Source organism: Thermobia domestica, chromosome 12, assembly GCF_964235325.1.
Source record: "Thermobia domestica chromosome 12, izTheDome1.hap1.1, whole genome shotgun sequence".
NCBI classification, from domain to species: Eukaryota; Metazoa; Arthropoda; class Insecta; order Zygentoma; family Lepismatidae; genus Thermobia; species Thermobia domestica.
The window spans coordinates 28,441,392-28,454,784 of NC_137465.1; the positions used below are offsets into that span (position 1 = coordinate 28,441,392).

At 36.9% G+C, this 13,393-nt stretch overlaps 1 non-coding gene across 1 annotated transcript; it reads right to left on the reverse strand.

The window, feature by feature from the left end:
• Positions 1-3,630: 3,630 nt before the first annotated feature.
• TRNAH-GUG (transfer RNA histidin (anticodon GUG)) lies at positions 3,631-3,702 on the reverse strand. The gene has a single exon. It is a non-coding gene; the product is annotated as a tRNA-His (tRNA).
• Between the last annotated feature and the right edge of the window lie 9,691 nt (positions 3,703-13,393).

Sequence of the window (13,393 nt, forward strand, 5' to 3'; positions counted from 1 at the left end):
AAAACATAATGTTGAAGGACAAGCATTTTTTTTAAACAATAATACTTGAAAGTAAAATATACTTTTATCAAACAATGATATTTGAAAATAATTTCGAATTAAAGTAGCTGTGACTACATTACTTCAAAATTGAACTTGTGGAATTCACAGTATGAGTGTAGCTCAAAGAAAATAATCAATAAGAATGGTCTTGATTCGAAGCTCGGACCATACACGAAGGAGTAACTTACATTAACCATTCACCTAGCAGACAATGACGCACAGGGTTTGGCACTACTTTATCAGATGGTTCTATCAAATGTAACCTAATTAACACAATAGTAACAAATTTTACTGCCCTAAACAGTGTTTTGAACAAGGAGACGTTCATTATGCACATTGTAACTATGTTACAAGAGGTTTATATCCTATCAGAACGGCGCATCCACCAAGTCAACTTTTGAAATATCCCATTAAGTTAGCTTTCAACGTACCTAAAGGAAACGTATGTGCATGAATACAGAGTTCTCCGCAGCAGAATGGATAAAGTCATGGTTCGATAACTACAAGTTTCGCGGTTTGAAACACGTCTTGGAAGCTGCAGATTTTTTTAAATTATGAATTCCTCAGTTCTCAAGATCTTTCTCCCCATTCGTAATCATCTGATGCTCTAAAAAGTGTTCTCCACCTTAATTCGACAACTGCCTAATGTGATCCTCGCAGTTCGAAACCTTCACTTCTTCTGTTTCACAAACTCAAAATTTTCGTCATAATACGAATGGTGTCCGATCATTTTTCCCAAGTTCTTAATCTTTGTATATAAATCATTCCTCTCTGTCTCCATATTTAATCTCTCTCTCTCTCTCTCTCTCTCTCTCTCTCACTCACTCTCTCTCTCTCTCTCACTCTCTCTCTCTCTCTCTCTCTGTCCCTGAATGTCGCCCAGGAACTCTAATGGATTGAGATCAAACCTTCGACTCTTGAAACCAAATGTAAGCTCTCTAGCAATGTGCTATCGTAACTCTATAGGTTTGTCGCCAATAGCAGTGTCATTTTAGATTTTATTCGAAGGGGGGGGGGGTTCTCCCCCGACATAAGATTTTCACTTTTTATTAGTGTATTACTATACATTTGCTCAAACAATATGTATTAATGAAGCTCAAAGGAGGAGAAATTACACCCTCCTGTCCTACCCGAATGACGCTCTTCTAACATTTACTTGCAATTACTGAAAAAAAATGAAATGAATCATTTAATAACACTCATTTCCGTCAGAAGATGTTTTAGAGGTCTGTGCGTGCATTACAAACTTTAGAAAGCACAAAACTTACTGCCGTTATTGGCAATTTCCATAGATTTCTTAGGGAGCATCTTACTAGATTGCAGTCTTTAAACAAGGGAAAAATGAAACTAAAGTATTAATGAAGCTTTGGGAAGATTGTGTGACTTTTTTTAAAAATAGCCTCTTAAAAGATATTTCACAACAAACGAATGAAAAAGGCTGTTTTAGAGCTATTACATTGTAAACTTGATTAATGTTTTTTTTTTTTCGTCTGAATGGAAAGAGGGTAATACGTCACACTCACTGCTTGAGAGAAGGAGAGGTGGAGGAGGAAAAGTTGAAGTTGGATCGTACTGGAAGCAACGAATCGATTGAGAAATGTATTTCTGGATGTATAAGAAAACGGGGCAAGAATTTATTATTAATTTGGACTTGGAATCTTTGTAACAATTTCTATGCCGCGAACTGTACTATCCATAAAATCTTGAGTAAATTAACGAATGATTTCAGTGGCACCGATTTCTGAATAACTTTGGGGAAATCTATTCGAGTATATTAGTTTCGTTTGTGAGATATTCAAACATAAATACCCAGATATTAAGGGAGCCCAAGGAAACTTTGAGGACCGCTCGATTCCAGGATCAGTACCCTTCACTGTTCCCATCATGTCTGTTCTTATAGATCAGAAATCTGGGGCGTATTTTTATGAGCTTAGTAATTATTGTGCACTCAAATTTCTTCTCTAAATGAAACGACTTTAAATCAATTTAATTGCCTTCTTATAAACTTCCAAACTTTGGTATGTATAAGTATCGGAAGTCATATAGAAAGGCTATGTCCATGTGTGAGTTTGCCAACATGAATCAGAGCAAAACACAGCGTGGAATTATTTTTCGATAACAACTCGGTATTCCAAAAATGGGAGGTCAATTCGAAAAAAAAAAAACGAAAGGAAGGAAGAATCATTTGGTTATCAATGACATACACTCGCAGATAGACAACTTTTATTATACACATTAAGAAAGTACAATACTACATTACGTTTCAACGTAATCACCATTCAAATTGGAGCACTTATCATAACGTTTTACAAGGTTTGGCATTATTTCTACAAAAAGATGTCCTGCCTGGGAATGAAGCTGTTCGCTAACAGCATTGTGAATTGCATTGTCGAAGCGGGGCGACCAAGGATGTTATAAAGTAGAGGGTTTGGCCATATGTATCTTCATTCTATTAAATCAATGAAGCCAAAAAACAACCGAGCATCGGCAGGTCTGATTGGCTACTCTCGTTTCCACCATCGACTGATTGGCTACTTTCGTTTCCACCATGATTGTTTGCTCAGAACTTTGCTATCTTATTGGGCGGAATGGGCAGAGTATGGGTGGCGAAACTGTGACGTATGGCTTCAAGATTTTGTTGTAAGAGCAGATCCATTATTTTAGAACATCCTTGGGGGCGACACAATCCACTGTTTCATGTGCCCGAAGAGGCAGTAGTTGCTCGGCGCAAAATCTGGGCTACAGGGAGGATGATCAATAATATCCCACTGCTATTGCTTCGAAAATTTTTGAGTACGTCAAGCAATATTGTGAACCAATACCACACTGAAACTCACCATTAACCGACGCTTGTTCTGGATGGCTTGTCTGAAATGTTGTAATCAATTCCTGCTGCCGAGAGTTCAGTTTACTCAAAAATCGTATTACTACACGCACTTCACATTGATGTCCTTATCTATTGGAGCCTTAATTTTCAATTGTTATAGCGGACGAGTGAACGGAAACAGAATCTACTCTCTCCACCGCTCATTGTCTACTGAACTACTACAACAGCGCTACTGGACTGACATCGCACTTTCCGGAAATTTCTTTAACATGGGCAAACGGATTTTTCTTAAAATTTCCTTGTATATAGGATCATTCATTCGTAACCCTCTATTAAAACAGAAACTACAATATTAAAAATCTACAGTTACTGGTTTCAACTTTTTCATAGTGTAAAAATGGTAATAAATAGCGAGGTATGGCTTCTGGTATGGATTCAACATTCCAAAAATCGATACTATCACGGCCATTATTACTCTACTGAAACTGGAAGTGGATATTCGATGTTTGCTTTAACTTCATGTTTCAGATTGATCCACAAAGACTAAAAACGGTAACATATAGCAAGAAGTTAATTTTCTCTTTTCTTAAATGAATTCAATGGTTCAACTAATGGTTTTGTCTCTGTATCTCTGGGATGAATTATATACAAAGTATTTAGGAAAGTAGACCTAATAATACAGATTGTGTATCCTATTCTATACAATAAGAATTTACTGATATCGGTAAATATTTTATCTCATCCAATGGTAATATTTCCATTGCCGTGACCAGGATTCGAACCTGGGTTATTGCGGCCACAACGCAATGTCCTAACCACTAGACGATCACGGCTACGACGAGGTACAGTCATATGTATTAGGGATGGCCAGACGGATCCGGATCTCGGATATCCGGATCCTATAAGATCCGGATCCGGATCCTAGAAGATCCGGATCTCGGATCCGGATCCGAAATTTCGGATCTTGGATCCGGATCCGAAGTTTCGAATCTTGGATCCGGATCCGGATATCCGGATCTTGGATCCGGATCCGAAGTTTCGAATCTTGGATCCGGATCCGGAATTTCGGATCTTGGATCCGGATCCGAAGTTTTGTATCTTGGATCCGGATCCGAAGTTTTGTATCTTGGATCCGGATCCGAAGTTTTGTATCTTGGATCCGGATCCGAAGTTTCGAAGTTCAGATTCGGACTCCTGTTTTGAATATTTTAGACCTTAGATTGAGACACAGAACTAAAATATCCATATGTATAAAATTTACTAGGTGAATTTTATCTAACTCAGTGGGAAGACAATTCAATTTAAATGACAAAAGATTACATCAAAATTTCATTTTCACATTTTTCGGGGTGTAGACCATTGTTGCGCACACGCCATCATTTAGTCTTTAGTATATCTTTAAACGTACTACAAGTATGCCACTTTCATCTCAAGTCAGTAGTTGTATAGATCTGCCTTTTGTTATATATTAATCGAGTTAGGATTAAAATTCGATTGTTTGTGAGACCTATGATAATATTTTCAGAATGAGTTATAACGTTGAAAAACTGCATAGTAATGCTGCATATTTTCTTTGTGCCACATTGGAATTTAATGTAGTCTACCTTATACAGTCGGCTCTTATGATTAATTCAATGATCTGAACTCCTGCAGCATTACGCTAAAATCATGGATGTCTTTGAATTTTCGTCATCATTTCTAATTTTTTTATTACGAGCAAAATAAATATCATAAGCGGTATTTTACATAATACATATAGACGCAGATCAGTCAGTTGATTGCTTAAAGTTTATAGCAAAGCTATTACATTTCTAAGACACTGGCGGCCTTAGAACAAAATCCATGGTTTTCCCATGAAATCTTAAATCTCTCTATATAAAAAGGGCAAAGTCCTGAGTGACTGAGTGAGTGAGTGACAGCACCGTACAGGCCAAATCGCTTAAGCTACAAACTTGAAATTTGGACAGTTTATAGGCTTTGTGACGTAGGATACCACTAAGGAAGGACTTTGGGAAATTCGACGAGGAAGGGAGGAAATGGGGTGGAAAATATTGATGATTCTTGACGTTAGATACTTCAAATTTGATATTTGGGTTTCTCATTGAAAATAATTTGATACTTGTTTAAGTGCTTTTTGATATTTAAATTAGAAGGAGCAGGGAAGATATAGGAAGTAAAAGGGCGGGTGGTAATTGCAATTATTGCAACTAGTATAATAATATGCCTATATCTCGGAAACTTAAAGGGTTAGAAACATGGAATTTGGTATTTGGACTTCTCACTTAAAATAATTAGATACGTATTTCAACGTTTTATATATATATGCAGAGTTATATATATTATGGCCCAGAAGGGAAGAAAAAGGACGTGAAGAAAATTAAGTGGGGATTACAATTACTGTATTAATATGTTATATCCTTTAAGGTTAGAGACTTGAAATTTGGTATTTGCATTTCTCATTGAAAATAATTTGACATGTGTTTCAGTGTTTTTTGACGTTTTAGTAAAAAGGAAAAGAAAAGAGATAGAAAGGAAAGAGAGTGGGGATTGTAGTTATTATAATAACATGTCGATTTCTGGGAACCTCTGAAGGTTAGGAGCATAGAATTTGGTATTTGGACTTTACATTTGAAATAATTAGGTATGCACTTAAGCGTTTTTTGATGTATGTCTTAGAGGAGAAGAAAAGGGGCGGGGAGAAAAGACTTTTATATCTCGGAATCCTGGAATGTTAGAGAAATGAAACTTGTTATTTGAACAAAAATTCGTTATGAAATCCTTGAGTTTTACGTCCCACGTTTATGCCGGTTAGGCTAAAGGAGACGGTGATTATGAGAAATAAATGAAATGAAGAAAGTGGGAGGAAACGGGAAAACCCCGAGAAAACCCACGAGCACGGTGTTTGTCCACCACAAAGTCCACACGGCGCGATCTGGGATCGAACCAGGGACCCCAAGCTCCGGAGGTGAACGCTCTACCACTGAGCCACCGCGGCCCCTTAAAAATTCGTTATGTTTGCAGGCGTATGATGTGCGAGGCCGTAGACCGAGCAAATGTGTGGGCTGGGGGAAAGCCCCCATGTACTCGCACTGAAATTCGGTATGTCTTGGGATACCAGATTGTTATTACATACAATTTGATATTTGAACTGAGATTCGGTATGGTTGTAGGTTTACGAGGTACGAGGTCATAGGCCGATCAAATGAGATATCAGAGGGTCTAAGGGCAAATCCCCAGACATTTCTTTTTAAATTGATTATGATTAGAGGCTTTTGTGGTGCGAGGCCCTAGTAATGGGGTCTAGTGGCGAAGCCCCCAACTAGCCGAGGTCTATTAAGTATATAAATGTATTTGCGTAATGACTGGAAATTGCATGTATGCCTGTGGACAAAATTGCATAAGTAGCCACGAGAAATGACAATCCTTTAAGATAAAAATTTTAAAAAGCTACCAAAATGTACTCTTGAATGAGTTGTATATTATGTTTGCGCAGGGGCGAATCCAGAACGGACTCCTGGAGGGGGCGGTTGGGGATGCTAGCAGTGAAAAATTACTTAGATGATCTGAAATTGCCACAAATTACTACTAAAGTACACTGTTAATGGTGGCGCTGGGTAGGGGCGAACGACTTTTCGCCCTCCCCCTGCATCCGCCTATGTGTTTACATGAATGATATAGCTCCTTATACAACCTATGCAGAGTTAATAGTAGTGGATTACTAATTACAAAGATACGTGTTACTGCTCGTGCCTCCATATGGTATTTTGTATACACATACAGTACATTAATACACTGATTTTGATACATTAATTGCCATTTAGAACTTCATCTCTACTACAATTCTTAATTCTAACTGGAGTGGTACGGTCACAGAGAAACGTATTTTTAAAGAAAGAAAAAAAGCTCATCAAAAGCAAGAAAAGGAAGTAGCTCCTTAATTTGATTTGATCTATATTTTATGGGCTGTTCCATTAGCAATGGCCTAGCCCATCACGACTAGGAAATGGCCTCATTCAGTGACCACAATAACTCAGAAAAGAATTAGAAAAGTAAGCAGCCTGAGTCTAATGAAGAAGCTTGGGCTTGAGACTAAGGTTTCATCCAAGCATTTGACTAGTGTTACAGAAAACAAAGGACAAATTTCCATCAGGACGATCGCTTTAAAAAAGATTTACTACCTTTTCGGTCAAGTATTTCCACTAGAATCGAATCTGACAATGAGATTGCTCTCACCTAAGTCGACAGTTTTACTCAATCAAATTTGGAATGAAGAGAACGCAAGGCTGTCACACGATCAGATACCAAAAGTGCCTTAGGAATGAAAATCACTTTGTCAATAATTTCGAAAATTTTGCTGATTCGGAACACCCGAATTTTCTGACACGGAGTTTCGAATCCGAAATTTCGGATCCGGATCCAAGATTCGGTTTCTCGAATCCGGATCCAAGATCCGGTTTTTCGGATCCGGATCCAAGATCCGAAATTTCGGATCCGGATCCAAGATTCGGTTTCTCGAATCCGGATCCAAGATCCGGTTTTTCGGATCCGGATCCAAGATCCGGTTTTTCGGATCCGGATCCAAGATCCGTTTTTTCGGATCCGGATCCAAGATCCGGTTTTTCGGATCCGGATCCAAGATCCGTTTTTTCGGATCCGGATCCAAGATCCGAAATTACGGATCCGGATCCAAGATCCGAAATTTCGGATCCGGATCCAAGATCCGGATTTTCGGATCCGGATCCAAGATCCGTTTTTTCGGATCCGGATCCAAGATCCGTTTTTTCGGATCCGGATCCAAGATCCGAAATTTCGGATCCAGATCCAAGATCCGGTTTTTCGGATCCGGATCCAAGATCCGAAATCTCGGATCCGGATCCAGTGTCCGGATATCCGGATACCGGATATCCGGACCCAAGTGAAACCGGATATCCGGATCCAAAAATATCCGGATCTGGCCATCCCTAATATGTATCCTCACTTTCATATTCTTCGCGAAATGAGTAACGCTTGGCTGAATACCTGTGACGTCAAACGAAGTGAAGCGTTTGAAAACTTGATCATGTGGTACAATATGGCGGTTATCGCCAGTGGTGTCATTCGACTGGTTTACCGGATTTTTTAAATACTGTTTTCCCTTTCTCAGGTTCTCGAATCCAATTGTTAAAACTGTGTCTTCACCTCTGGATCCATTATTTACTGGAAATTTTGCATTTTGTAGTACCGTAAGACGGGGTTACTTTCCACCAGATGTAAGAAATTTTAAAGAAAATCACATATAACTTACAAACCTAATGTTTTAGAACACTGCTTTTAAACATGCAATATCTAGATATATAAGGAAAACACTCATGCAAGTACATGAGTAAGCATTCAGTATGACCATGATTATTGAAATATAAACTTTGGTGCAAAGTAACCCCATAGGTGAGAATGCTTTGCACCACATACAAGAAAGTACGTTCATCATACTGTACGAACATAATGTTTCTGTGCAATGTTTTTCATTCAGTATTTATACATTATACTTTCATTCAGTATTATACATTATATACACAAGACTGCAGGCAATCTACAAATATTGATACTAGAATGATGATACTGCTATCGGTACTTAGTACGAATTACTGATACTTGTAAAGAATATTATGTTTTTTCTGGTACTTGCACAGGAATCATATTCTAATCGTTTAGCACATGTCCCACGGAAATGCCAACTCAGGAACAGAATAAAATCCCAATGAACTGATTTGCCTTGGTTGCTCTTTATGTCCAAGAATATCATCTCAGCCGTAATCAGTTGATAATTAACAGGGTTTGCAGCTTTCAAGTTGAAACCTGCCCACATTGCAGAATTTCTTTCTTTCTTTTTTCTTTATTCTTTTTTTTTTTTTTTAATCTAATGTTGGTCATTCGTATGCGTATAAGTTTCAAGCCCCACAAAATTTCTAGTTATTTCTAAGAAAATTAAGCCTTTCTGGGGGAAGCTCTTCTCCAACTGTTTCTGGTTTCACCACTGTTCGTGATTTATTTTCCAAAAAATAAATCCATTCCGGCATCTACTCCAAAGGAAATTTATCTATAATTAGAAGGCAGAAGATATCGGTAGTAATAATTTCCTATTTAAGAGGTTACCTTGGACCGGTCCAAAGTAACCCCGATTAGAGGCTGAAATCACCTTCTCCTAGTTTTATTTTTTCAACGACTTTGAAACGTTTCGCACTTCAGTTTCAACTATTGCTTCAAAGTCCCATTATACACAGTAGTGTTCTACAAAACTGACTTACCTTGGACGGAAATTCTTGTAGGTGATATCTTTCAAATTTTTTCGGCCTTTACCGTGACCACTTTCCACACCTCTACAACAACAAACCATCCAGGTAATTAGAATTGAAGTTAAACGCCAACATTATTGCCAAAATACAGTTACATGTTCTATCTTACGATGGCAGTTCAAACTTTCTCTTTACAGTTTATGGTTTTACCGACAGAGAAGTTTGCAATTCTTTTCATATTTTGTGCAAGGTAACCCCGTCTTACGTTAATTTCTTTTTAATTAATAGAAAATGTCCGTACCAATGAAAATTAATGTATAAAATGTCAATATAAATATGCTATATGACTTAATCCTAGTCATTATTACTAGTATTATTGGAATAAATCATAACAATAATAATATAATCATACAATATTAATACTAAGTCAAAATGAAACTGGTTATTAAATACCAATCATAGAACCTGTTTTTTAAGTGATTTGAATGATACTACTGGTTATCATCCTAAATTTCGAAATTATGATTCAAGTGATGGAAGTTACATTTTCTCTAAAGATCACTCCAAAATGTATTCTTTCACCAATAAGCAAGGTTCTTCTTTGTTATCAGTAGGCTAGAGCTGTTACAGGCACAGATGTCAGGGTAGATTAGACGGTATCAGAGTAAACGTTCATAGCAGTACTAACATAGCAGCCATTTTCACGTATGTGAAGTTGGCTCCCCCATTTTAATATTTCGATTCGAAACTGAAGCCAATCGATTGTTTTTTGTTAGTTATTGATTGTTTTTAAGAAAAAAATCGTTTGTTTCGAAAAACATACAGAAATATTCAAAAACTAAAGTTGGGGGGACAACTTCACACTAGTCCCCCACTTTAAAATTTCGATTCGAAACCGAAGCCAATCGTTTGTTATTGATTGTTTCGAAGAAAAAATCGTTTGTTTCGAAAAATGTACGGACATATTCAAAAAATAAAGTTGGGGGGCCAACTTCACGCTGCCCTCCCACTTTCAAATTTCTAATCCAAACTAATTCCAATCGTTTGTTTTTCGTTTGTTATTGATTGTTTTGAAGAAAAAATCGTTTGTTTCGAAAAACTTACGGAGATTTTCACTAAATAAAATTTGGGAGTTGGCAATTTCCCGCTGGGCTCTCTAGTATGAAATGTCGACTCAGAACTGAAGCCAATCGTTAGTTTCTCGTTTGTTATTGGTGTTTTGAAGAAAAAATCGTTTGTTTCGAAAAACGTACAGTAATATTTAAAAAACATGGGGGGAAACTTCACACTAGTCCCCCACTTTCAAATTTCGATTCGAAACCAAGGCCAGTCGTTTGTTTTTCGTTTGTTATTGATTGTTTCGAAGAAATGATCATTTGTTTCGAAAAACATACCGACATATTCACAAAATAAAGTTTGGAGGGCCAAACTCACACTAGCCCCCACTTTCAAATTTCGACTCCAAACTGATGCTAATCGTTTGTTTTTCGTTTGTTATTGATTGTTTTGAAGAAAATATTTTGCTTCGGAAAACGTACAAAAATATTCAAAAAATAATGCTGGAGGGGGCAACTTTACACTAGCCCCCCACTTTCAAATTTCGATTCGAAACCGAAGCCAATCATTTGTTTTTCGTTTGTTATTGATTGTTTTGAAAAAAAAATCGTTTGTTTCGAAAAACGTACGGTCATATTCACAAAATAAAGTTGGGGACCAACTTCATGCTGCAACCACTTTCAAATTTCTAATCCAACCTAATGCCAATCGTTTGTTTTTCGTTTGTTATTGATTGTTTTGAAGAAAAAATCGTTTGTTTCGAAAAACTTACGGAGATTTTCACTAAATAAAATTTGGGGGTTGTTAATTGGAAACTCGTTGGAAACTCTAAAGTACGCAGATCTCAACGAGGTAATATTTGTACAATTCCCTCCATATTCTTAGAAAAAGTCGCCCTGAAAATAAATGTAATTTACGACAAAAAACTGAGACTCAAAAACTTGTCCAACTTTGGCCTCCTCCCCCATACAAGCAACAAGTACGCATATAGGAGTATTAGCATGTAGTGAACTACTTCATCGATTTCTAAACCAATTTCTATGTGTGCACCACAAGGGGAAAGGAATGCCATCTCCAAAATCCTGATGGAACAAAAAGGGAGTTTCCCACCCCCGTCCGTTGAAGTACTGTCAGATACATGAAATACATATTGGCGGGATGCTTCATCCTTCATAATCACATTGATACCAAAATTATCTTCCTACTTTAATTAGAGAGTAAGTTATAGAAGTTTAAATTGAATCACATCAAGGAGCGACCAGAATGTATTCTACAGCATGAAACGGCTCAATGGCACCCCTAGCTTTATTTTTGAATATTCATATACGTTTTTCTAAACAAACAATTTTTTCTTCAAAACAATCAATAACAAACGAAAAACTAACGATTAGCTTCCGTTTTGAGTCGACATTTCATACTAGTGAGCCCAGCCGGAAATTGCCAACCCCCAAATTTTATTTAGTGAAAATCTCCGTAACTTTTTCGGAACAAACGATTTTTTCTTCAAAACAATCGATGACAAAGGAAAAACAAACGATTGGCATTCGTTTGGAATCGAAATTTGAAATTGGGGGGGGGGGGCAGTGTGAAGTTGACCACCCAAATTTATTTTCTGAATATGTCCGTACGTTTTTCGAAACAAACTATTTTTTCTTCAAAACAATCAATAACAAACGAAAAACAAATGATTGGCTTCGGTTTCGAATCGAAATTTTAAAGTGGGGGGCTAGTGTGAAGTTGTCCCCCCCAACTTTATTTTTTGAATATTTCTTTACGTTTTCCGAAACAAACGATTTTTTCTTCAAAACAATCAATAACAAACGAAAAACAATCGATTGGCTTCAGTTACGAATTGAAATTTGAAAGTGGGGGGGGGAAACTTCACATATGTGCCATTTTCGGAGTTCTCGGAATTGTTTCAGACATCTTGATTAGTTAATCGTTTGCTTTTGTTTTCTTCATTAGCCAGCGCGTTGGCATTGGAAAATAAGTTGTTATTATTCGTACAATTTAAATTTAGTATTCGTCTCTTGGTTTGATTTTCAGATGAGAAGTGAAAATAGATTGTCTTCGAAATTCGACACATTCTCTTTACATTTGACATGTCAGTTTATGCATCAAAATGTAACAAATCAATGGAGGCGAGTTCCGAATTTCAAACCCGCTAAAACAAGATGTGAAAAATATACATTTAGCATATGAAGGTATAGAAAATTCTGAAATGATATGAACTTGTAAGCTTGGAGCCCGTCTTCCCCGTATGGTTGATATTCTGCGTGCGCTACTGATAAAAATATAAAAGTTCCCCTTTTAAATATAGTTCTGCTTTATAAAGTTATAATGCACCTATGATCCCTTCACTGTTTTCTGTTTTTAAAAAAAATAAAAATAAAAATAACTTAATGACAATAAAGAGAATGGGGAAAGTGTATGTACTATCCATAAAATTTTGTTGAGTAAATTAACGAATAATTTTAGTGGCACCGATTTCTGAATAACTTTGGGGAAATTTATTCGAGTATATTATAGTTTCCTTTAACAGATATTCAAACATAAATATCCAGATATTAAGGAAGCCCAAGGAAACTTTGAGGACCGCTCCATTCCCGGATCGGTGCCTTTCACTGTTCCCATCATGTCTGTTCTTATAGATCAGAAATCTGGGGCGTTTATTTTATGAGGTCAGTAATTATTGTGAACTCAAATTTCTTCTCTAAATGAAATTACTTAAAATCAATTTAATGTCCTTATAAACTTCCAAACTTTGGTATGTATAAGTATCGGAACTCATATAGAAAGGCCATGTCCATCTGTGAGTTTGTCAATATGAATCACAGCATAACACAGCGTGGGAATATTTTGTCGATAACAACTCGGTATTACAAGAAAACGAGAACAATTCGAACAAAAAAAGAAAGGAAGGAAGAATCATTTGGTTATCACTGACATACACTCGCAGATAGAGAACTTTTATTATAGACATTAGAAAAGTAAAACACTACATTACTTTTCAACGTCTTAACCATTCAAATTGGAGCAATTTCCATAACGTTTTACAAGGTTTGACATTCCTTCTACAAAAAGATGTCCTGCCTGGGAATGAAGCCGTTCGCTAACAGCATTGTGAAGTGCATTGTCGAAGCGGGGCGACCAAGGATGTTATAAAGTAGAGGGTTTAGCGATATGTATCTTCATT